At 38.1% G+C, this 25381-nt stretch overlaps 1 protein-coding gene and 1 pseudogene across 2 annotated transcripts in view; one reads left to right on the top strand and one right to left on the bottom strand.

Moving 5' to 3' along the window:
* The window catches only part of MACROD2 (mono-ADP ribosylhydrolase 2), a 2095255-nt gene that overhangs the window by 1037036 nt on the left and 1032838 nt on the right, over positions 1-25381 (bottom strand). The gene's annotated exons all lie outside the window — the stretch shown is intronic.
* Positions 11413-21675, top strand: LOC117016240 (eukaryotic translation initiation factor 3 subunit H-like; annotated as a pseudogene).

The following is a 25381-nucleotide window of genomic DNA, read 5'->3' as shown; positions in this document are numbered from 1 at the left end:
GCCATATACCCAAAAGTGGGGGTGGGAGATACAGGGATAGAATAATAGGTAAACTTAATGACAAATACCCCAAAGCCTCTAACTCCAAGTCTCTCGTAATAAATTAACATAACTGCATGGATCTCTAAGTGCCTCATATTTAGAATAACACTCTCATTTAAAACTACTCTGATACAAATGAGTTAAAATACATATAGAAATATCTGCGTGTATCATTCTCATTTATATAACTCTATAAAAGTATCCTGTCCCATTTTCCTTTTTTGCTCACTTAGATTTCCTCAGATTATTGTAACCAGTAAGTGATTTGCCCTTCAGTAGGTAGGAAGAAACACTGAAGTTGAGCATTTCAATGCCCACTTAGCCACATCAAGTACAGAATATCAACAGATGGAAAAGCCAGCTGCAGTCTATAGATAGCTTACCACATTGCACGGTACACACTATAAGCAAGTATCTCCAAACATTCATGGGCTTTTAACCTCAATCACGTATCCTTAATCAGATGTCAATTCAGTAGATTTTTTTTAAATAATGATGATGTAACACCCATTAGTAAATAGGAGACATCAATTACATTAAATATCATGCTTGGGCTATCAGATAGTCCTAAATAAAACACATTGATAAGCAATGTGTTTTTTCAGCCAAGGGAAAGAATGAACACAGTAAGTTATCAAGGAGACATATAGAAAGATGCTCTACTTTAGGAAATACCACAGCAACTGTTAGTCAGGTGCAGGTAATTGAAGTATACTTGATAAAATTTTAAGAATAGCAGCACCAAGAGTCCAGATTAATGAAGTCCTTTTCAGAAAGGAGGCATATGCCAAGACTAGAAAGTTGTGAGACATAAGACCTACAGTTGCATAATTTACAATTTAGGAGGGAAAAAGAGATAGGGAGGCCAGCTGAGCGGGTATTATGATAGTCCAGAGTGAGGGGACAGTGGCTTGGAATTAAATAAATGAATAAATAAATCAGCAAACAACTGGATTGAAGATGAAGGGTGATTTTAAGGGTCATTTCAAAGGAAGAATCCAGGATTTGAAAAGTGAGTGGATGTGAACAAAGAGAAGTGAGAAAATCAATATAAAAAAGAATAACTCCCACACATACAAGCATGTGTGTGTGCGCACACATACATACACACCTGACACTTGTTTACTGAGACTGAAAACAGATTATTTGTTATCACAGACAGAGACAGACAATCTGAAAGGTTTTTGTTTTCCCCTGCTGGTAGGAGGAAGTTTCCTTTGAGTTTGATCTTGATTATGTTAAATCTGAAATGATGGAGAATCTTGGGCATAAAATGGTTTTTCAGAACCATTCTCTTTGCAGAACTTGTGCTCAAGAGAGAGCTTGAAGTAACAATTTTAGTTTTAGAAGTCATCCATGTGGGAAGATTCAGAGATACATTTTTAAATTATCCATAAATAGGTTGTCTCTTACGACAAATCAGCTCGTTTTAATTTTTGCGTTTTCTTTTAAATTTTTGCTTTATGTATCATTTTTCTATCTTGTTCTAAGAGGAGTTTGAGAAGGCCTAAAATATTAAAATCATATGAAACAAGAAACAAAGGGGAAGATGTTTAAATGTGTAATTCGTTTAAATGAGTACTTGAAGTATTGAGAGTAAATATAACCTCTAAAAGAAAAGACACTGAGGAGAGGACATTACACATAGGAAAAGGCTGGACTTATCAACCATGCTGCTATTCAGGAAGTGATGAGAACAGGCAGAGCTAATGGAAAAAGAGGGACCTCAGAGCAGAGGGAAAAACAGAACTCTCTCAGAAATCTTGTTCTCCTGTTCTGATGGTCATTTTTCATGTTTTAGAATATTTTTTCAGAAAAGCACTTCAATATAATGAAGTTCCTTCAGCTCTAATAAGATCATTTTTCACAGCTATTTTGGTAGACAGTCCAAAATTGCACTGTGTTATCAGCAAGAAAAAGAGGGAGAAAAAGAAAAAAAACTGCTCTGGAGAGAAATCAACCAAGGGACCATCAGAATGAAGCAAGTGGTTTGAAGTAGTTTTGTAAAAAACAAATTTCTGGGTAATGGTGATCTTTCTCTGCTTAGATACAACCTCGTATTTCATATGTATGAATATCCACACATATGTGATTAATAAATTTATCAATCACAGAATGATTTATAAATTATTTAAGAAGTAAACCAAGGAAGAAAGCCAGTTTTCAAAATGCAATCATGCATCACTTTACAATAGGGAGATGTCTGAGAAATGCGTTGTTAGGTGATTTTGTTGTATGAACATCATAGAAGGCACTTACATTTTTCCTAGGCTACAAACCTGTATAGCATATTACTGTACCAAATATTGTAGACAATTGTAACATAGTAGTATTTATGTAACTAAACATATCTAAATGAAGAGAAGGTACAATAAAATGTTGTATGAAAAATTAAAATTGGTACACCTGTATAGGGTATTTACTACGAATGGAGCACACAGAACTGGAAGCTGCTCTGGACAAGTCAGTGAGTGACTGGTTGGTAAATGTGAAGGCCTAGGACATTACTGCACACTGCTATTGTCTTTATAAGCTTTGTATACTTATGCTACACTAAATTTATTTTTAAAATATTGTTTATTGGCAGTGCCTTCATATCAGCACTCACAGAGTCACCACTCACTTTCACATTATGTAATGAGTAACTATTCTTGAATCACTTAAACCACCCAGAGCTAGCAGTAAATTCAACATTGTAGTTGGGTCCAGCTTTTACTTTCAACATTGCAAACTTTTTGCTTTGGTTTTGGTCATCATGGTGGTGAGAGGGATATGCTTCTGTGTTTAGTCTTTAATCCAGGTCATAGAAGTTTCTCCATGTCTGATATAGGTCCTTCTCAAATTTTGTTAGTCTCATTGCCTTCAATGAAGCAGATTCTTTTACAGCTTCATTCACTTTGTTCTTCTTCTTCAAAATCATAGCAATGGTGGAATGGGACATGCCTGACTAGCAAGCAATAACCATCATTGATTTTCTACCTTAATAGCCTTTAACCACTTTTAATTTTGTTTCCGGGTCAATCATTCAACATGGCATCTCACAGGCAACATTAGCAGTGGATTTCATATGCTTAGAAAAGAGAAAATGATCCAATCAAGAGACATAGCAAACACAAGATGCATGAGGCTGTTGTCAGTGTAACATGACATACTGTTTTACAGTAATTTTTCTTATAGGTAGAAAGAGTAAATGCTAAAATAATGATTAACAGTCCAGTATAGTAAGTGCATAAACTGGTGACATAGTTGTTTATTATCATTACCAAGTATTATATACTGTACATAATTATGTATGCTATACTTTTATGTGACTGACAGCACAGTAGGTTTACACCGGGATCACCACAAACATGTCAATAATACATTGCACTACAATGTTAACATGGCTATGGTGTCACTAGGTGATAGGAATTCTTCAACTCTGCTATAATCTTATGGGATCCCCATCACATGTGCAGTCTATCATTGACCAAATCTTCATTATGAAGCACATGACAATAGCTTCATCTAACAGGCTGGACCTAATTAATGTGTTCCGAGCAGTATGTAGAAATGCCTGAAAACACTATTTCTCCCTTAGCTATTAAACATGTGCCAGCAAATACTTCACTTTTCATTTTCTCCAAAGGCCACTAGCATGAATGACACATCCCATTGTCATGGCTGAGTGACCTTAAGGTGAGAAAAAGACAGACAAGTTCAGAGCATTAGTAAAGAGGTAGGAAAGGTACCCGGTTTCACTGGGTGGTTCTGATTCCCAAGCTGAGTCCCTAACCTCAGACACTGTTTCAATGAGTATTAAAAATTTAACTGAGTGGAGCTGTGTGTCTTCTGTTACTTGCTAATATACACCCAGGATATGGTAAAGGCCATGATCAACTTCTTATTGATGTATTTTTTTCAGTGGTTGGAGATCTTAAATTACTCCCTCACCCCCTTTTTTTTTTTCCTGTTCTGTATCAGTTTAAATATTATCAGGTTCTTTTAGAAACTGGTGAACTGGGGATTCCTTGTATGTTAAAATGTGCTGTAAGAGTTTAAAAGCTTCAATTCAGTTATTCTCAACTGTTTTGAACCACACATGACTGTTTTGTAGAAAATTCTTACATTGCTTCATGGTTCAGATGCTACATTTTAACACTGATTTATTTTTAGATGAAACTTAAAATATGAATAAATATTATTGAATATGCCCATGGATAAACAACTGCATGGAATGTTACATCTGTTAGAGTCCCCACAGCAAACAGATGGTACTTTCAAATTGAGTAATTTGGAAGGAGACATTTACGAAGGTGTGGGAAGGGTTTAGCAGTCACCGTGACTAGTGCACTCTCTCAGGCTGTTAAGTGTGGCACTGTCACTAAAAAAGCATGAAGAGAAGGAGCAGTTACCAGAATGTGGAGACAGAAACAAGAAATAAATACCTCAACTTTATTCTCCTCCCTACCTTGAATTTCCTGGCAATGTGATCCATCAACCAAATCCAGTATGAAGTCCATTGAGACAGTCTATGTAAATAACTTTTTGTGGGCAGAGAGAATAGGAGAAAGGTGAAGAGTGGCTTTGAAGGGCTTTGGGGGGCAAATGGAAGACATCTGGGAGAGATGTACTCAATGACTCAGGGTAAGTATGTGTTAGTACAGAAAAGGGGAATAATCTTTATTATGGTAATTTGAGTTTCAAAGCCATGTACTCTCAGGGTACTAAGACTTTGAACATAGTCAAAATGTCATTGCCAGGGGTGGACGGGTGGCTCAGTTGGTTAGAGCACGAGCTCTGGGCAACGGGGCTGCCGGTTGGATTCCCACATAGGCCAGAGAGTTGTACCTTCTGCAACTCTTCCGCAACTAGAATGAAGTCAATGAGCTGCCGCTCAGCTCCTGGGTGGCCAGATGGCTCAGTTGGTTGGAGCACGGGCTCTCAACCAAAGGTTGCCGGTTGGACTCCTCCACTCTCGCAAGCGACGGTGGGCTGCTCCCCCTGCAACTAAGATTGAACACAGCACCTTGAGTTGAGCTGCTGTTGAGCTCCCAGATGGCTCAGTTGGTTGGAGCGTGTCCTCTCAACCACAGGTTGCCGGTTTAACTCCTGCCAGGGATGGTGAGCTGCGCCCCCTGTAACTAACAACGGCAACTGGACCTGGAGCTGGACCTGGAGCTGAGCTGCGCCCTTCACAACTAAGATTGAAAGGACAACAACTTGACTTGGAAAAGCCGGAAGTACACACTGCTCCCCAATAAAGTCCTGCTCCCCTTCCCCCCACAACAACAACAAAAAAATGTCATACTCTACCTCCCGCAGATCACAAAGCTTCTCTCTGGTTGAGGTGGGGGGGAAGGAAAGAGGAGAGGTGATGAGTTAAGGAAGGTCTATAGGTCCAGGAGTAGAGAGGCCTGTGACAATAATCCAAAAGCTACTCAGGAAGTGACAAGCCCCACAGAGAGAATGTGAGTGTGCAGCACTGAGGTGAAGACAGGAAACTCAAGTGGATGAACAGAGCCATGTGCAAAACAACAGGGAATGGAGGGGACTGTGCAGAACTGGAGAGCACACGTCCCATCTAAATGGGGCGGGGGGGGGGTTAGAACCAGCCAGCTGCCTGGGGAGCACCCAAGCAAGAATGTTGACACTAGTCAATGCATTTTTAATTTTTCAAGAGATACCAGAAAATTACATTATTCAAGCAAAAATTCCAGAATCTTAAAACTTTTTTGAGTTAAAAAAAAAAGTGTCTGTGGTCCAAACTCAGTGCACATCTTGGTCCTAGGCAGACAAAGTTCTAGAGACTTGCTGTGCCCTAAGAAAGGCGCCAAAGCAGCAGGGAGATTTGCTAGACCTAAGTGGCCATGTAGGCGGGCATGAAGACCACATCAAGGTAGACCCAGTACCAAGGAACAGGAGGGTCCTTCTTCTACCCAGGCCCTGACATAAGCTTCCAGGAATGAATGATGACAGAACCCAGAAAAAGGGAAAGGAATGACAGACAATTTAGCTTAAAGCTTTGTGCCATGTCTGCAGAATCAGGACCCACAAAGAAATAAGAGTTGTAGAAAAATAAAGCAGTCGCCACTAACCTATATTCCCTAGTTTCCTTCAGTAAAGTCTGACTTTAAATTTGCAAGGCATAATCTAGTCTTCTTGCCTACCAGTTCTACCATCCTGTTGGAGGAATATCAGCAGAGTTGATCTCTGGGATTGCCTGCTTCTATTTTATATAACTATTGCCTTGCTGAGCTTCTGCTGATGGGATTTCAGGTGCTGTGACAGGGTTCTCCCTGGTTCATTCATAATATTGAGGCAGGGGGTTGTGCGTGAAAGATGACTACACTGAGATGATTCAGACTCTAGCCATGGAGTGGCCATAATTCATTGTGGGACCTAAAATGAGATGCTGTTTCCCGGCTTGGCCCCAGGACTCTTGTCACAAAAAGAGAGGGGCAGGGGTCAGGGCCCTAGCTGAATGCGAAGGTCTTATTCCATTGCAGGATGCTATAGGTGATCAGGTGGAGGCATACTGGAAATGAATGAGCATTCCACAAATGAGAAATCTTATCCTTTTTTTGGTATAATTGATTTTTCCAAACAAATTTGGCTTTGCTTTTTACAGAATGTGGTTAGCCATTTTCCTGCCTTTGCTAGGTACTTGAAAAACTATAGTACCTATAATGTTGGAAGCTATACATTTCTTCTGCATTGTCCCTCCTTTTTACCACTCAGCAAATTCTCTGAAAGACCTGTTATAAAAATAACCTACAGAACTTCACTTTCTATTTGTCATGGAGCTATACATACCCCAAGGAAACAAAACACTTCCTTCTTGTTGTTGCTGTTGTTGTTGTTGTTGTTGTTGTTGTTTTTCTTTCATGAGCAGAGTCTAAAACCAGGAACCACATGTTCAGTACTCATGAATTGGGTTTCCAAACTTTTCTGAAAGCCTCCCACCAACCCTCTTAAACCTGAATTGCTTCAAGCTCTCCAGTTTTCTGGAATTCTGTGTGGCATGTACAATTACAGATTAGTACCACGTATTTTTCCATCTTTTGAAGACCTGTTTCAGTCTATGTGGCTAAAAAACTCTATGTTAAATTATAACATTTGACATATTGAAAATGAAATCGAATATTTTGATATTGAAACTCGAAAAAGACATGACAGAGAAATTAAGTATTCAATGGCAAGAAGGGTACATATCTGAAAAAAAAATATGTATGTGCAGACTTTAGAAGTGGTGTCTTTAAAAATATAGAGAGGAAGGTATTTGTTTGAAGTTGGAAATGTGGCCAAAAGTGGGGATTTGAAATTTTGCTCAACATTGAATAAATGTTAATATTACTGAGAAAATTATTCTGGCCACAAGGTGCCCTCCAATGACTGGGAACTGTGCTATAAACAAAAATTTCTTCATGTCCTTTCTGGCTGTAGCATTAAATAATTAAAGAAAGCTCAATTTCTTGGCTTTTTCTTCCTCAAATAGAGATCTCCAACTATCAGTTCCCAACTTTTAAAACCACACAATTCACTGAAGTGAATCAAAAACAAAGCTCAAATATACAAATCAGTTATAATGTCCAGAATACATATGACAAGTAATATCAGGAAAGTAGATGAATCGCAAGATTTCCACCAAAAAGTTCCATAATAATGAAAAAAAATGAAATATTTCATCTACTTCAATCAATCATTAATACTTCTGGCAGACTTGATTTCTACCCAAGGAACTTAGTAATAGCCATAAACACATAGTTCAGCTCATAATTGGATGACAGTGTTAAAAGCCAAGACTCCAGAGTTACTTAAATATATTACAAATGTTACAAATTGCCACAATGAACCATTCAGGCACAAATACACGGAGCATAGTGATTACGTGAGCAAGAGTTGCTTAGTGATAAAGAAAATAAAGCCATCTGCTGGACAGGGCTCTGACCGGGTCAGAGAAACACTGTTTTAAACCCATAGAGAAAAACTATACATGGGGAGTTGGCAACCTGAAAAGGTAGAGGAAATAGCAACCCATAGCGGGGGAAGGGGGTTGAAATTTGAGATAAAAGCCCCCTACAGACATGCCCTCACCTTCATCCTAATTGATCACTCCAATAGTCTACTACTTGGGTCCTCCTACAAAACCCCTGGCTAAAGGCTACACCACTAAGATACAGCGTGGGGAATGGTGACAAAGTGACAAATTAAACTATTGGCACCATGACGTCAGCTAAGTTTGCCGAGGAGAGAGAAGAGGTGGGAGTGACCAAATGTGCTGTTGAGGAGTATAGCATTAGGACACTTGTAAATCATGAGAGAACCATACCTTGGCACAGTTCCCAAACAGACTTGCCCCTCCTCCAAAGTATGGGCAATGCTTCACATTTAAGAAAACCCTCATAGAAATCTTGGAATGATAAATGACACTAAATAGTAGTAGCAAAGACTCTGAAGCATCTAATGTTCCAGAAACTTTGAGAGCATCCAGAACTTTACAAATACATTCACATGGCATTCTTATGTTGGAAAAATTACTCTTAGATTTGAAGAAAACAATGGTGATGGAAGTAAAACCTGATACAGGAAGCCAGATGTAAATATTCATTCTCTCCAGTTAATCCGTCATTCAGTGCTGCCCTCTCTCTTACCCTTAGCAAATCTTATAAGGTGGCTTTCTGCTGATTTGTCTGTTACATCCTTCTCTTCCACACTGCTCTACTTCCCCTGAGATCTGAAACTGTGGTTGGTTAAGTGGTTTGCCTTTACTAGGCCATCAGGTCTTTGTTGACCTAACTAACTAACTAAAATAAATCTGCCTGCATATTTGTGTGATCAAATCACATATTGGTAATGGATGGAGCTCTACTCCATATCATCGTTTCCTGGCCTTTACCTCACCTGATTCACTCACACAAGATAGCATCATTACATCTCTAACCTTCCCCAACACAAGCTGCATCAAAAGATGTCGTCAGAGCAACTAACTAGGAACCATCACCTGGCTTCCAGATTGACCTGAGCTTATCCTTATTAGGCATGTGCTGGTTCTACTACATTGAACATGGATTCTAAATAACAAGCAAAGAAATATTCTGGAACTGCTGGGTTCCAGAAGTTATATCTCTTCACTTCAGTCATAGTAGAGTCACATACATGAGCACGTGGCCTCTGGCCATTGACATTCATGAAGCTCCTAACAGATTTATCCTATATTTTACAATTTCCTCGGTCACAATCAATAACAGAGACCAGAAATAAAACAAAAGAGAAATACTAACCTCAAAGAACTTTTAGAAAGAATTATTTGATGAATAAATTGGAAGCTCTCCCTACGTTGTAAATAAAACCTCATTTACAACCAAAAGACCTCATTTCCTCCTTTATACATAAGATTTTAATACAGTCTTTTCTTGAAATGATTGGAAATAAAAGTTAATCATACACATAAATTAATTTTAAAATGAAAATTAGAGATATAAATGTGGTTAAAAATCTTAATATTTCTATTTCCAATCACACCAAAAAATTAGAAAATGATGGGGAGACATAAGATTATTTGTTACATCCTAATAATATGTAACTAGGTGGCAAATATTCTAAGCATCTTACCTACATTAAATTATCTCATTTACTACTCTTGATAACCCTGTAAGGTAGGTATTACCATACTCATTTTATAGATGAAGAAACTAATGAACAGATGATCACATGATTAATATATGGTAAAGCCAAAATTTGCAACCAGGATTATAATCAAGGGTGGCTCAAGAAAACAAAACAAGCAAACAAAAAAAGTTAAAATTAAAATAGTTAAAAATAAAGGCAGGGAATTGTATCAAGGAGGAAGAAAGTGACCAGAAGAAATCCTTCCTTTACTGAGTTTGCCTCCTTTAGATTCTATCCCCAATACACTAACAAAAAGGCCTGCATATTTCTAAAAATCTGCATGAATTACAAAGGTCCAGCTGAGGGTGTAAATAGTGGTATCTGCTCTGGATGAGCAACTTCATTTTAAAATGCCAAATAAGAAAACTCTGCATTAATTCTCCACATTCATTTTTTTTTTAGCAAGTTTTCAAGAAAAGAACTTGAGGAAAGTATGGCTTTTGAGGATCTTTCACTAATATCCATCGAAATCATCCATTTTCCCCTTATCTCTTTTAGGGGATTGAGCCCCTAAAATCAAATTAATTTCCCAAAGTGGTTGACTTGGATTAAAAATATATAAAGATGTTATTTCTAGTACATAATGCAGGAAAAGATCACAAAGCTTCAGAGGGCAAACCACATGGAAGTAAGCAGGAGACTGATCTCTATAATTTAGCAAAAAAGAAGAAGATCTTTGGCTTTTTGATGTTCACACTTTTCGTGTAGTGTTAAATGAATTTCACATGTCTAAGTGCCAAATCTGGAATTGCTTGTTGATGATGGGATGTTTCTCTAAATATACAACTGTGGGAACAAAACGGTAACGTTGATTTTTCTGTTGTTCAGTTAAACACTGACTTAGTGTATTGCTGAGATAACCTTATCCCTAAGTGACAGTGGGCACAGACCTCATGAGCTAAATGGGGCCTGATCATTAGGTAGAGCAGTGGTTCTCAAACTTTAGTGAATATCAGGTTCCCCTGCAGGACTTGTTAAAATATAAATTGCTGGGCCACATCCCAGAGTTTCTGATTCCATATGTCTGGAGTGAAGCCATTAATTTGCATATCTCACATGTCCCCTGGTGATGCTGACCTAAGAATACACTATGAAAATCACTGAAATAGACAAAGGGGAAGTAGGTAGACATCATAGTCTACTAAATTCATTGATTACCTATTGGTTATAAGAAGCATTATCAATCAAAGACTTACTAATTGTCTTTCCAGAGATAACTCTGATCCAAGAAAATGGATCATATTTGAGTTTGAAAGAAAAAACATATGATCCCCTATATCATTTTTGAGAAACGATTCAAATTCTAATGAAAAAGAAAATAAATTTATTAGAACTAATAGAAGATCAGTAAGTTCACTAATTATAAATACACATAAAACTCATACACATAAGTCAAGAAAATTAATCTAAGTATTTATTTGTGCTTTATTTTCCCTCACTTCTCACTCATCTCTTTCTCCACACAGGAAGAGAGGGCCAATTAATTCTCCATTCCCCTTGCCTCAGATTTGGGTGTTGCTTCACTGAAAGCAGAAGTTGCTTGCAGACAGCTGGCCTATCTAGTTTTCGTTTTCACTGAAACCTGATATCCTAAAAAAAAAGAATTATGGTAGAAAGAAAAGAGGGAACAAGAATGGGAGTGCAAAATACCCATGGCTAGGAAGGGAAGAGTTTGTAGATCTTTAGGATTCCCTGGCAGGACCCCAGGGAAATGAGAACATGGTTGAAATAGGATCAACCCTTGGAACAGGATCTCTCAGCCCAGTTAAAGGTCCATGGTCTGTTGGCACAAATGCCCACATCTTCCATGAGGGTCTGACACTGACAGTCTCAGCAGCCGCCATGATGGGATTAAGCTATGCTCCATTTTCAAGGTATGAAGTAAGTGCCTCAGTAAATTTAGAAAGGGACAGGAAGTTCCATAAGGGCTGGGAGTGATTTATTTTCCTGACAATATAAAGGGATGGAAGAGGGGTGGGTGGTAGACTTGAGGTGAGACAAAATTTGTTTTAAAGAAAATACAGAAGGATATTTCTTGTATGTTCAAGTTTGATTGTAAATTTATATCTACTCTATATTTTTAAAAATTAGTTCATGCCTACTCTATATTTGTTTTAAATCAGTAATTTCCCTATGTGATGAGAAAATGATTCTTTTAACAAAGAAATAATATTACTAAATACCTAAGACTAAAATTTTAAAAATGTGCAGGACACATGAGGAAAACTAAAAAACCTTGAGAAGGGCACACACACACACACACACACACACACACACACACACACACACAAATAATTGAACTGAGAGATAAAGCCATGTTACTATGTGGAAAAAGTCAATTTTAGAAAAGTGTCAATTATCTTCAGTATATGAATTTAATTCAATTCCAACTGTATTTTTTGGGGGCGAGGGGAAGACTTGACAGATAGGTTCTAAGTTTCTTTGGGAAAATCAGATAATTAAATCAGTTGACAGTGTCGCAGAAATAACAGACAGACCAATGGATCAGAAAATAACCTTCTTGATATTTATATCTATATCTACAGTAATATCTATATATCTATATCTACATATGTATATAATTAACTAATAATTTGAGAAAAATTACAAAATTCCCCATCATAAAGTACACCAAAATAAATTTAAGAGGGACTAGAGATCCAAATGCAAAAAAATGAAACCATACTAGATGAAAATAGGGTCAGGAGATGCCTTACAACTCATAGCACTACAGGTAATAAAAATCATAAAAAAAGAAATGATTACACTGCAAAATGCCATTTCTATAGGTCAAAGGGGGAGACGTAAACTAAATTAATAGAAAACTGACAATAAAGTGTTTGCAACACATGAGAGTTAACTAATATCTTTACTAAATAATAGACTCATAAATCAATAAGTAAATATAACTACTAATTAGAATGGGCAATGCTTTCAAGAAGATACATAAATGTCAGATAAGCCTTGATAAGGTGTTCAACTTAAAAAATTATCAAAGAAATTAAAAGTAAAATAATCACACGATGCCAATTTTTCCCTGACAAATTGATGCCAATTTTATTTGTTTTAAATGACAATATGCAGGGTGGCAAGAGTAAGAAAATGAGCTTCTTGGATCCTACTATATGAATGTGACCACATATCAAAAGACATAACATTTTACTGAAACTTTAATCAAGCAATTCTATTTCACGATGTTTGCCCCGATTAAATAATTAGGCATATAAAACAAAATCTGGTTACAATGATGGTCTCCATCGTGCTGTTTATATAAATGGGAGGACCAGCTTAAATGTCCAACAATGAATCAAAGTCATAGCAGAGCATTCTTTAAAACTACCAAATATACTATAAAAATATTTTGTTAACATCAAAAGGTATTGCTAGTTTCTGGTAAGTGAAAAAAAGCAGGTTAAAACGTATCATGTGGAATATAATCCTGTTTCATTAATTATGCACTTGTAGGTGTGTGCTTTCATTTTTTAAAAACCTCAAATATACATGGATAAACAAACAAAATAAATGCTATACCTCACTGGTTTTGACCAAAAAAAAGTTTCACAATTTACATACATTTGAGAATATATTTCTGTTTTGTTAATAAGTCACTTCCAAATTTGATATTGTATAATTTAAAAAAAACCCAATTTGTCAACTATAGGTTGAGTCCCTCTTCAGAGCCCTGTGTAAAGTGAGGGGGGCAGGGGAGAAAAGGAAGTCATGTGGGTGGATTCCTGAAGTGTTCCAGAAAGTGACACTGCTGATTTTGCAGTCTACATCTCTAGGAACACAGCATGGAGAATGATTTGCCTCGCCTTCTGACACCTCAGAAACCTCATTACTAAAGACGATATCACTCATATTCTTATAGAGCATATACATTGTGAGGTCTTATGGAAAGTATAAAGAATTACAATCATCAAATTTGGTAGCAGAGCTTTATATTGCTTCTGTAAAATGTAATAATGTCTCCTTAATTCCCTAGGCTGGCAAAGCTCACACAGCATCGTTTATTTATGGATATCTACATTTTCAAACACTGTTGGGTAAAAACCAGACCCATCAATCAATGTGGCAGGCTATGTTCCTCTTGAGTTTATCTTCCTGTACATTTTGTGCCAGATTTAGTTTGCAAACCACCAAACGAGAGAAACATGAGTCTTGTTTAATCTTCACAAATATAAAATGATGTTGTTAGACTATCATTGGCCATTTGAACTCTCATTCATTAATGAAACATTGGTTAAACAACAGCCTATCCACCTTTTAACTGCAATATTCCCCTGTGTCTGTTGAACCCTTAATGGATGACCTGTTTTAAGCCTTGCAGGATATTTTGTTCCTATTACAATTTGTGTGAAACTTGTCACCGTAGAGGACATTTTCTCTTCTTAATGTGGACAGGTTTGTTTATTTTAATTTCCATTAGTGTCTGGGAAGACAAAAATGATGAATGTTGATTTTCAAGCTACAGATTTCACAAGTGAGAGAGTTACAGTAGATGTGTTTTGTTTATCTTAAGTTATTTTATCAAAAACACAAACCACTATCACCCCCATTATACATTAAGACCACCTCTAGTTCACGTACTAGAACCCATTTCAAGGATATCTCAAGTGTATGAAGAGAAAGAGCAAATAACTGAGTCACAGGCAGATAAAATGAACAAAGTATATACCAGGCAAAGAGCAATAAGAAGAGTTGGCAGGACAATGAACTCTGAAATTACACTTTTTCCCAGATTTCCATCCTCTCCATACCATGCAACCTGGCCCAGCTAAAGTGAAGAGAATGAGAAAGTGCAGATCAGCTCACCAAGGAAAAAGAGAATAGTGACAAACTTTTTTATTTCCCATCCTTGGTGTAAGGGAAAACGTTTTAAGAAACTTTTTGTGTGTGAAGGCATAATTTTTTTATTGTGGCAAACAATATACATAATATAAAATTGATCATTTTAACCATTTTAAGTGTACAATTCAGTGACATTAAGTGCATTCACATTGTACAGCCATTACCATGATTTATTTCCAGAACGTTTCATCATCCCAGAATGAAACTGTGTACCAATTAAACGATAATTCCCCCATTCCCTCAGCCCCTGGTAACCTCTATTCTACTTTCTTCCTCTATGAATTTTCCTATTCTAGGTCCTCATATCCTTTTGTGTCTGGCTTATTCCATTTAGCATATAGTATCTTCAAGGGTTCACCCATGTTTAGCATGTATCAGAATTTCACTCCTATTTAAGGCTGAATGATCTTCCATTGTATGTATCTACCATATTTCATTTGTTCATTCATCTGTCGATGGACATTTGGATTGCTTCCACCTTCAGCTGTTGTCCCACCTGAATATATCCATCTGAATAATGCTGCGATGAACATGGGTGTTCCAGTATTTGTTGGAGCTGCTGTTTTCAATTATTTTGGATATGTACCTAGGAGTAAAATTTCTCAATCATAAAGCAATTCTATGTTTAATGTTTTGAGGAATCGCCAAACTTTTCCACAGTAGATACTGAAGGTATACTTTTAAAATGTGTGCTTCCAGATGGAGAGAAGGCCCAGAATTGACTAGTTACCCAGTAAATGTGGGTAGCTCTGACAGTCACTCTAGATAGTTCAGACTAACATATGGATTTTAATTTTTCAGAGACTTCTTGCTTTCCAGGAACTTGATTATTGGTCAGGTGGGCCAATTCGCCTATAGGCTGACCTCAACCTGCCTTTGTCCAGTCCCAACATGATACTTTGGGTTCTCAGGTCCCCATAATTCCCTGTCAAAATGGCGTTGAATCTATTTTGAGGGCTTCCCAGACATCTTCCTCAGGTCTTTTCTCCTACGTCAATTCATGCTCTAGGCCTCAAGTGTAGCTTCAGCCTGCCTTTTAAAGCAGATGTACATATAGCTTGGGTGTGGACAGGACTGTGCTCTCATAGTCTGGGAGGTCTTTGCACTGTGGGAGAAAGCTGGGCTTGGGAAGAGAGGTGGGTAGACTGAAAAATGAGGGCCAGTTCTCCCTGGGCTACCATATTCCAACTCTAAGGAGCCTAAGAAGTCTAATTTTAAACCAGATATCGAGATTTTGAAGGTGTACTTGTCAAGGTAAGTTGACAGAACACAGCTCATTCAACAGCTTATTAGGGTGATTTATACTTTTGAAATAGTTGCATAGAATATGCAGGCCTCCTTTTGTACTCTTGCACTGGAACCCACAGAATGAGAGTTAGGCCTATTTATCCTCATAACAAAAATTTACAATATAGTTTTATCATCACTCCCATTTTATGTCTGAGTGAATTAAGGCAAAAAGAAATTAAGTTTCTTTTCTACACAACTGAGAAGTGGCACAGCTATGAGTCATTCAAACAAAGTCATCTGACCCCAGATCCCACATTCTTATATTACCCCAGTGAATGAATCACGGTGGCTGCTTTTCAGAGCTAGGACAGAGCCCTAAGTCAAGAACACCAAAATCAAATCTGACAGGGATCAGGGACTATAAAATGACAGAGTTAAAGCTATGGAAATTAACAAGAAGTAGAAGTACAATGAGAAAAAGAGATGGACAGGCCTATAATTAAATGGAATAATAGGTGAAAATATTTCCTTTTCCTGTGAAACATTTTTTAGCCCTATTAAAAATGTAAAAATGAAAAGAAAGATATTTTTCTTCTGAATCTTTTTGCGCTCTCCCTACGCTGACCCCTACTGTCTGCATTTCTGAACCTGCCAAACAACATAAATCACTGTGCACACGAAATCATTAGGGTTGCCAGGTGTTCAATTTTGAACCAGACAGTCTGGTATTTGAGTTTTCTGCCAAGGAAACAAATAGAGAAAATACCAGTGATTTTTAATTAAGTTTTGCTATTATCATGTAAAGATGAGCTTGCAAGAGAACATTCTCACTAGCTCTCCAGACTGCACTTACTCTGAGCCTGCTTTCCAGTTAGATATCAGCCGATCTAGGCCAGGCTTCTCTCCAAACTGCGTGCTGAAGTAAGCTGACGAGCTTGGCTCTGAACTCGTATTGGCACCTTCTACGTATTGGCTAGGCCCCATGCAACTGTGCTTGATCATTTTCTTCTATTGATACCTCTAAAGCTCCTGCAGCAATTGGCAGAGTTCCCCAGGTATATTTTTAAAAATAATAATAAAATAAATACATAAATAAATTGTCAGAAGTACATGCAAATAAAGGCAAATGAGCCATTGATTAATAGTCGTATGAGTTGAGTATATCTCTAAGTCTAATCATGGCCACTGAGTAGGTGAAGGCTGGAAAAATTATTTTATCATTTACAAATAATGCTACAGTTAAGTAAAATTCTATTTAGGTCCCAATTAAATATGGCTCCAGTAACATAATGCTAAGTTGGTGTGGGAATCTATGATAAGAAAATAGCTAGAAATCTTACATTTTGAGGAAATGGTACATACATTATTCATGGACTCTCCAAACCTGTGAAAAGCAAAAGGGTTTGAATGGATATTATTAAGAAAATAATTTTGTTTAGCCTTAAACAATGGTAATTTTTTTAACACTGATGTGCAAAGACTTTTAATATCCTAATGTACATCCAGAAGAAAAAGACCAAGGATATTTCTGTTTTCCAGAGCATCAATTCAAGTACCCTGTAGAAAGATATTTTGGGGAAATACTAGTCTACCTCCATAAAACCTGGAGCTACAAATCTTTTGTCAGCTAGGTAATAGTATTCAAATTGCACGATTTTAACCCCTCCTTGGCTCTTGTGAGACAATTCACTACAATAGAGAAACATACAAATATGCAATAATACTACAATAGACAGTTATTCATCATCATGGTCCAAGCTTTCTCTTTTCTGCTTCTCATCAATGCATTATTCTATAGGCTGTGCCTCTCAGTGGATTGGGGGAGAGGTGGATTTTTGCCCTCCTGCTCAAGGGAGTCATTTGGAAAATCTTGGCACAGTTTTGGTTGAGAGGTGCTATTGGTATAAAATGCGTAGAGGACAGGGAAGCTGCTAAATATCCGCAATGCACAGGATAGACCCACAGACTGAAGAATTATTCAGCCTAAAAAGTCCATATTGTGGAGGTTGAGAAACCTTGCTTTACAGATCTTTGGAACAGAGAATTCAGCAATTTGGAGTTACTTGAAATAACAGAAATGATAATATAGATCTAACAGCTACTATGTCAAGGGACTCTGAGAGCTGCTGAGGTAGCAGGTTAATAAGAATCTGTGCCCTTTTGGCCCATACCGTAGGGTGTGGCCAAGGCCCCTGAGGAGGCCACCAGAGCTTCCTCGTCTAAAGCAAAGAGGTGGACACCATCCCAGGCTGACACTGATAATACTGTCACCCTGTATTCGTTCATTCAACACCAATGTTTACTAAGGGCCTACTATGTGCCAGGCCCTGTACAAGGCACTGAGGATGGTGCTGGCAAGGACAGCCGTGACCTCTGCCCTAATGACACTTACAGGCGGGCTAACCTCATGGGAGGAATGCATGCTTTTCATTTCAGGAAACAATTCATTTCTCATATGGGTTTTTTTCATTCAAATAGTCAGAGATCGCATATTGGCACCCAGGAGAAAAATTTGGTTTGCATGTATTTTATTTGTCCAGCTAAGTGCTTTCTAAAATCACCAATATTTAAAAATCAGATCACACAAAAGTTATGGACTTATGGCTTATCTGGAAAAACCACAAATCTGGCAACACTGGGCATGTATGGCAGCAAGCTGCTGGCACCCATTGACCACACTAGCTTAGCCTGCATAGAAGTTAGTGTCTAAGGAATGTCTACAGTCACCCATTTGGGAAGTAACAGGTGGTGAAACGGAGCAGGAGGGAAAGCCAATTCAAGGATGTGTCCTAGAGTTGGCCACTACAAAGAGTGACTAGTGCTCAGTCTCTCAGGGCTTCTAAGGAGTCTTCTGAAATGTGCCTCAGAAATAAAAGGGGGAGCATTTATCCAACAAGTCCTGACCCCACTGATCAGGGTTGCCATAAAGGCATTAAATTCTACCATTCTATAGGCCCAGCCTGGCTGGGTTATGCATGCATGAATGCTGAGTGATTTCTGGGTGTCCCAGTTATGGATTAGAGAAGCCCTTGGGGTATGAAGTGAGATGTGAGGTCCAACCCCGTCCGTTTGCACCCGTGTGAAGCTGGTCAAAGCTCCTGCATAAGTGGCAGGAATAAGGGTTGAGCCAAGAACATTTACAGAAGTGTGTAAGTAGTACTTCATCCAGCTACTCATCTATATTTACTGGCTGGACCTAATGAAAGCTGGGTGTAGAAGCTTTTGAAACACCCAACCAGTCATCCTCATACATACACATACGCACACACACACACACACACACACACACACACACACACACAGAAATGCATACACACACAGCTGTCACCTGTGAGTATCCACGTAAGTATGGGCACTGTAAATTGTGTGGCCTGGGGACAAAATAGAATTGCAAGCAGTCCACATTTTTCTTGCAAGACTGTGTGCGTGACTGTGTTCAGTACTCCACCACCACAGCCCAGCTCCAAGAACAGAACATCTTCTGTTACATTTTCAAATCTGCACAGAGGTGATTTCTATTTGTCAAATCATGCTACCAGAATCATAGAGTGTCTTTTGCTAATTTAACCAAAGGTACAATATAGAAAAGCAGCCTTGTTAACATCTTGTTAATTTCCACTGACAAAAAGGCTTGTAAAAGTTATCTTCTTAATATAGCTCCAGAAACACAGGATATACACGTGTTTAATAAATACATATAACTATACCTCCTGAAATATCAACCATCCAGAGATGACAAGTTTTAACATTATAATGTGAATATAATCAGTCCTTTTCTCAATGCAAATTACATACACATACATATATCCAAACACACACATGCATTTATATTTATATATCTGTACCCCTCCACACACACACCTAAAAATCTCTCTGAGTCTCAATTTCCTCATCATTTAAGTAAGGATAATAATAGCCACCTCACAGAGTCTACACACACACATACCACACATCTCTCTCTACCATAAACAAAAATTTTAAGCTGTTCTTCAATAAAAATTGTAAAATTTAATTTTCAAATTCTCCAAGAGGGAATGATATGGATGATTTTTTCATTGTTAAAAAAATACTCCTATTGTGAAAAAATGCTTTTCACTCCATGTAGTCATAATTTATCTTGAAAGCCCCAAATGTGTAATCATAAAAAACCCAACATTAGGGAATTGACACTGTTGAAAATTCAGGGTATCATGTTATCTCTCCCTCATGAAGAATGTTTTTCATTTAGCTAATGGCAAGAAGTCTTCTTTTGATGAAGAACAGTAATTCAAACCTGGATTCTGTCCCCACGGAGAAAAATAAGAACTTTCTACAAATTCTGTTCATGAAGAGGTTGGTACCTTAGACAGTGGCTTGTTTCCCTGGTGGGAAAAATGATCTCTTGATTGGTGGATATAGTTTTTCAACAAAATACCTTTAGTGTTAAACCTGTTAAAACTGGTTTAATATTTTGTTCCCATTCTTATGTCAAATAGTGGAAAGAATTTTGGGTAACAGCTGTCATCTACGGAAACCACAGATTACATGTAGAATCAGGAAGTTAACTCTGTATCTTTCATTTGTTTAGAGGATAATCTTGAATTTTTGAACATTAAAAATTTGTTTTACTGCCTGTCTGGCTGGGGTCTCACAAGAAAGGCAGTGATTATGCACCACCTACCTCTTCCAGCTGCACTACTGGCAGGGAAAGGCAAAGGCAAACATGGGTCCAGAGATTCAGCCCTGAAGCTCATGGAGATAGATGGCTTGGTGGTATTAAAGATAATCAAACATTATCAAGAAGAAGGACCAGGAAGTGAGGTGGTTCAAGGAGTGCTTTTGGGCCTGCTTGTAGAAGATTGGCTTGAAATTACCACTGCTTTCCTTCCCCACCCACATAGAAGATGATGCTGACATTGACAAAGTCCAGTATTAGATGGAAATGATGAGAAGACTTCACCATGTAAAGATGGACCATCTCTGTGTGGGCTGGTACAAGTCCACATACTACAGCTCGTTCATCACCAAAGCACTCCTGGATTCTCAGTTCAGTTACCAGCATATCATTAAAGAATCTGTTGGGGCGGCCCGATGGCTCAGTTGGTTAGAGCGTGAGCTCTAAACAACAAAGTTGCCAGTTCGATTCTCACATGTACCAGTGAACTGCGCCCTCCACAATTAGATTGAAAACAACGACTCGACTTGGAACTGAGCTGCGCCCCCCACAACTAGATTGAAAAACAACAAGTTGACATCCTGGAGGGATACACTGTTCCCCCATATTCCCCAATATTCCCCAATTAAAAAAAAAAAATCTGCCGTTCTCATTTACAATCCCATAAAAACTGCCCAAGGGTCTCTCTCACTGACAGCATACAGACTGACTCCTAAACTGATGGAAGTTTGTAAAAAGAAATATTTTTCTCCTGAAGCATTGAAAAAGGGAAATATCACCTTTGAACATAAGTTTGAAGAAGGGCTGATTGTCATTAAAAATTCACATGTGATCAGCGTCCTAATGTGGGCGCTTAAGAAGTCAGCTGTAGCAGATAAACGTGAATTGCTCAGTCTTGCTAGTAGCACTCATTTGGGAAAGAATCTACAGTTGCAGATAGACAGAGTGGATGAAATGAGCCAAGATGTAGTTCAATATAACACAAACATGAGGAGCACGCTTAAACAGCAGCCGCAGAAACATCAGTATCAACAGCATCGCAAGCAGGAGAAGATATAGCTCCAGAGATGAGAAGCTCCACTTCCTGAGGAGGATCTGTCTTCAAACCACCCCAGCCCCCAGCCAGGATAGATTCTCTGCACATTGCAGGACAAATTAATACTTACTACCAGAATATCAAGGTATTCCATGCCCCAAATTTAGGCAAACTCTTTATGGCCCAGGCTCTTCAAGAATATAACAACTAAGAAAAGGAATTTTCCAGAAAAGTAATTAATATGGACTCGAGATCACATTGGGGCGACTCTTGGAAGAAATACATTTGTGTATTGAAAAGTCTTTCTAGCCAATAATAAAATATAAATAAAAAACAAAAAAAGTTTTAAAGTCTAATACAAATATAAAATGCAATGCAGACTATCATAAAAAATGTTCCCTTACGTTTTTAACAAATGTTTTCAATTATGATGTTTACTATGTTTGTTAACACTGCTTGACAGCCCTACAAATCATTCATAAGTTAGGCATATACCCAAACTAATCAAAGTAATTTAGATTTACAGATGGCTCTAAGAATATATTATAATTTCCTTCTTCTACCCTTTTCACTTCTTACTGTTTTACTCCTCCTACACTTCTTTCTTTTCCTCCTCCTCCTTCATGTTAGGATTCATGGTTTTAAAACCTCTCAGTTTCTCATCTAAATGATGGGTTTAATATAGTAACCTCAAAAAGAAATTTTAAGGATTAAGTAATTAATAATAATAATAATTTTTAAATGTCTAATATATGGTGGACCTTCAATAAGTCTCTTTGGTACTAAATGTATTTCTTTGGACTGTACCAAAGTAGGATGGGAGAGATAAATTTAATCAAATTTTACCAGCAATAAAAATCCCTACCATTGAGGAACTATGAGGTGCCAGGCACAGTGCAAGGCAGTTTACATGCTTCTTTAATCTTTATGACAATTCTAGGATGTGCCAAAAGTAATGGTTATACTTAATACTCATGTAAGACATACACACACACACACACACACACGCATATAAATATATAATACTCATAAATCAGTTCATCCTCACAGTAGCCCTCAAAGGTGGTGGTACAATTATCCCCACTTGACCAGTAAAAAAAACCACATTCAGGGAGTTTAGCCTGGGTGCTTCAATGAAAATTGTGAGACATGATCACTCAGGTGCTCCTTCAGGGGATGAACAAATGGTGCTGCACTGCTTTTATGTAATTAGGAAAGAATGTGTCTGGGTAGACACATCCATGAGCTGGAGTGTTGGTTGGATTACAGCCTCTCACCTTCCTTCATGGGGAGCTCTGTAAAAGATAACCCTGAGTAAGCCGCCCCCAGTTTCCCAGAGATGTAAATGCACATTTAGGAGTCAAAAGTATTTGAATGAACATATATTTCCAATTAGTTTACATTAGGATATACACTTATAAATGTGTTTAATCTCAATTCTGTGCTGAGGCTCACTATAGAGATAGTAGAGGCTGGAAAAGTCCAGTGTACATGCCCATTTGATTTGAGAGAGGAAGTAGTGATATAATAAAATAATAATATTTTATACCTAGGCATTGGCTAGACTATGATTCTAAACCTGATTTGCAGCTAGATGGGAACATGACCCAATTCTGGACAAAGAAATGTGGGGAAATGGATGTGCACCTAGGCATGGACTGTAAAATCTTCCTCAAAAGTCCTCTACTCAATCTCACTCTTTCTCTGCACATGATTTAAAGTAAAGAATTCCAAGACGGTGCAGATACATGGTGGAAGGAATCTAGATCCCTGAGTCACCACTGGGAGGAGGTCTGCCCCATGAAAGTCTCCTAACCAGCACAGAGCTGTGAAGCTAGAAATAAACTTTTTACTATATGAAGCCACTAAGATTTTGGAACAGTTTATTACAGCAGCTAGAAATGATTACCTTGATTAATACAGAGATTAAGCTGCATGGGAAATGAGCTTATGCCCTAACTGCCAGGCTTTCCAAGTGAGGTTACTCCCACAGAGGGACATATGATAAAAGTGGTGAGTTTTCTTTATACTATGGGTTTGCTTAAGATATGGAATGCAGGAAACAAATATGATCTAAATATGGAGAAATTTTCATAATTCACAATAAGTTTTTCAGATAGATCTTAAAGAATTTCACGGTTGTAGTCACTGGAATACAGCTTCCTAATGCTCCTTTCTCTTAGAGGCCCAAACTATTTATCTATACCTCTATGCCCTAACTGTATTCCAGATGAAAATTTTGATAAGTCATCCCTTAAGATGACCTTAATGGTCAGGATTTGGGGAATTGAAAGAACACAGTAGTGAATCTCTCCTAGATTCCATGAGATGTAAGTATTTATATAAGATTCTAGAGCAGGGGTCAGCCTTCAGGTCAAATCCAGCCTGCCAACTGTTTCTGTGTGGTCCATGAGACATTCTTAAATCTTTTTTATTGATTAATATTTGCAATCAGTTTGATGATAAATAACACTAACCTTGAACTACAATTAAACAAAATGTTTCTGACCTCCAAATAATTCCATCCTTCTCATTAGAAAATAACTTTTCTGCCTATTGTGTAATTAATATTTAAAAATTTAGTATTCAATTATTATATTTTTAATTTCATCAATAAAATTTTTGTTGCAATTTATTTTCTCTCTTACTTTATAAGTACCTATAAAATGCCCTCAAGTTTGTCTGTTGGTCCACAAAGCCTAAAATATTTATTCTCTGGCCCTTTATAGACAATGTCTGCTGATCCTGTCCTAGAATACTCAAATGTTATCTAGAACATCAAATTTAAAAAAAAAAAAAATGTTTTTGGCTATATCCAAGATGGCAGAGTAGATAAACACTGTGCTTGCCTCCTCCCATGACCACATTAAAATTAAAACTAAATTATAGAATAATAAACCAGGAGAACCATCTGAAGTCTAGCTGAACAGAAATCCTATAACAAAGATATAAAGAAGCCACATCAAGACTGGTAGGAAGGGTGGAGATGCAAAATGGGCCAGCCCCACACCCACATATGGCAGTTGAGAATCATGAGGGGTATCTCAGCTGCAGATTTCCCACCTGAGGGACCCAGTCCCACATCAGGCTCTCCAGCCTGGAGTACTGTGACGGAAAAAGGAGTCCCAAAAATACCTGACTGTGAAAAACAGTGGTCCAACCTTCCTGGTGGGACAGAAGGCTGCAAAAAACCCAGGTGTCCTCTTAAAGGACTTATGCAAAGACTAACTTGCTTATACTGGTAGAAGGATGGTGACTTAGGAGGAATCAGAAACATAAAGGGAGAAACTGAGTTGTGTGGAGGAATCAGAAACATAAAGGGAGAAACTGAGTTGTGTGGCTGCAGGGCAAGGACTGGAGGGACAGTTGCCATTTTCCCTATGTAGAATCCTCCTCCCAGGCAGTCAGTAGGCAGGTGCCATCTTTGCTGTGTTGATGTGTTGAGCCTTCTCTCACATGGCCAAATCTGAATCTGCAGTGGCCTGGTGAACTCTGCTCGCTCCACCCTGGTGACTCCCAGAGATGCTGCCCCACTCAGCTTGAGTAATGCCAGAGGCATTTTCATGGTCAGCATCCAGCCCCACTCATACTGCACTCTTCCTTGGATAACTCTTGGAGGTCCACGGGCCCTAGGCAGACAGTGGCTGGTCTCAGTAGTCAATAAGACTTTTGCTGAGTGGCTCCAGGTTCAGCACTGCCACCAAACCAGAATCTAAATTAACCTCGTGAACACCACTCATTCCACTATGGTGACTCCCTGAAACCCTGCTTCACCCAAGTTGCAAACATGATAAGGCTCTATCATCGACTAAGCTTTACCAGAGCTGGCAGGTGGCAGCAGGCCTCAGGATACCCTGGTCTTTTTGTAAAGCTACCTGAATACCTGTACCTGTACTGGTGGCAGCCATCCTTGGTTC

Source organism: Rhinolophus ferrumequinum, chromosome 23, assembly GCF_004115265.2.
Source record: "Rhinolophus ferrumequinum isolate MPI-CBG mRhiFer1 chromosome 23, mRhiFer1_v1.p, whole genome shotgun sequence".
Lineage (NCBI taxonomy): Eukaryota > Metazoa > Chordata > Mammalia > Chiroptera > Rhinolophidae > Rhinolophus > Rhinolophus ferrumequinum.
This window is presented reverse-complemented; position numbering and strand designations above follow the sequence as displayed.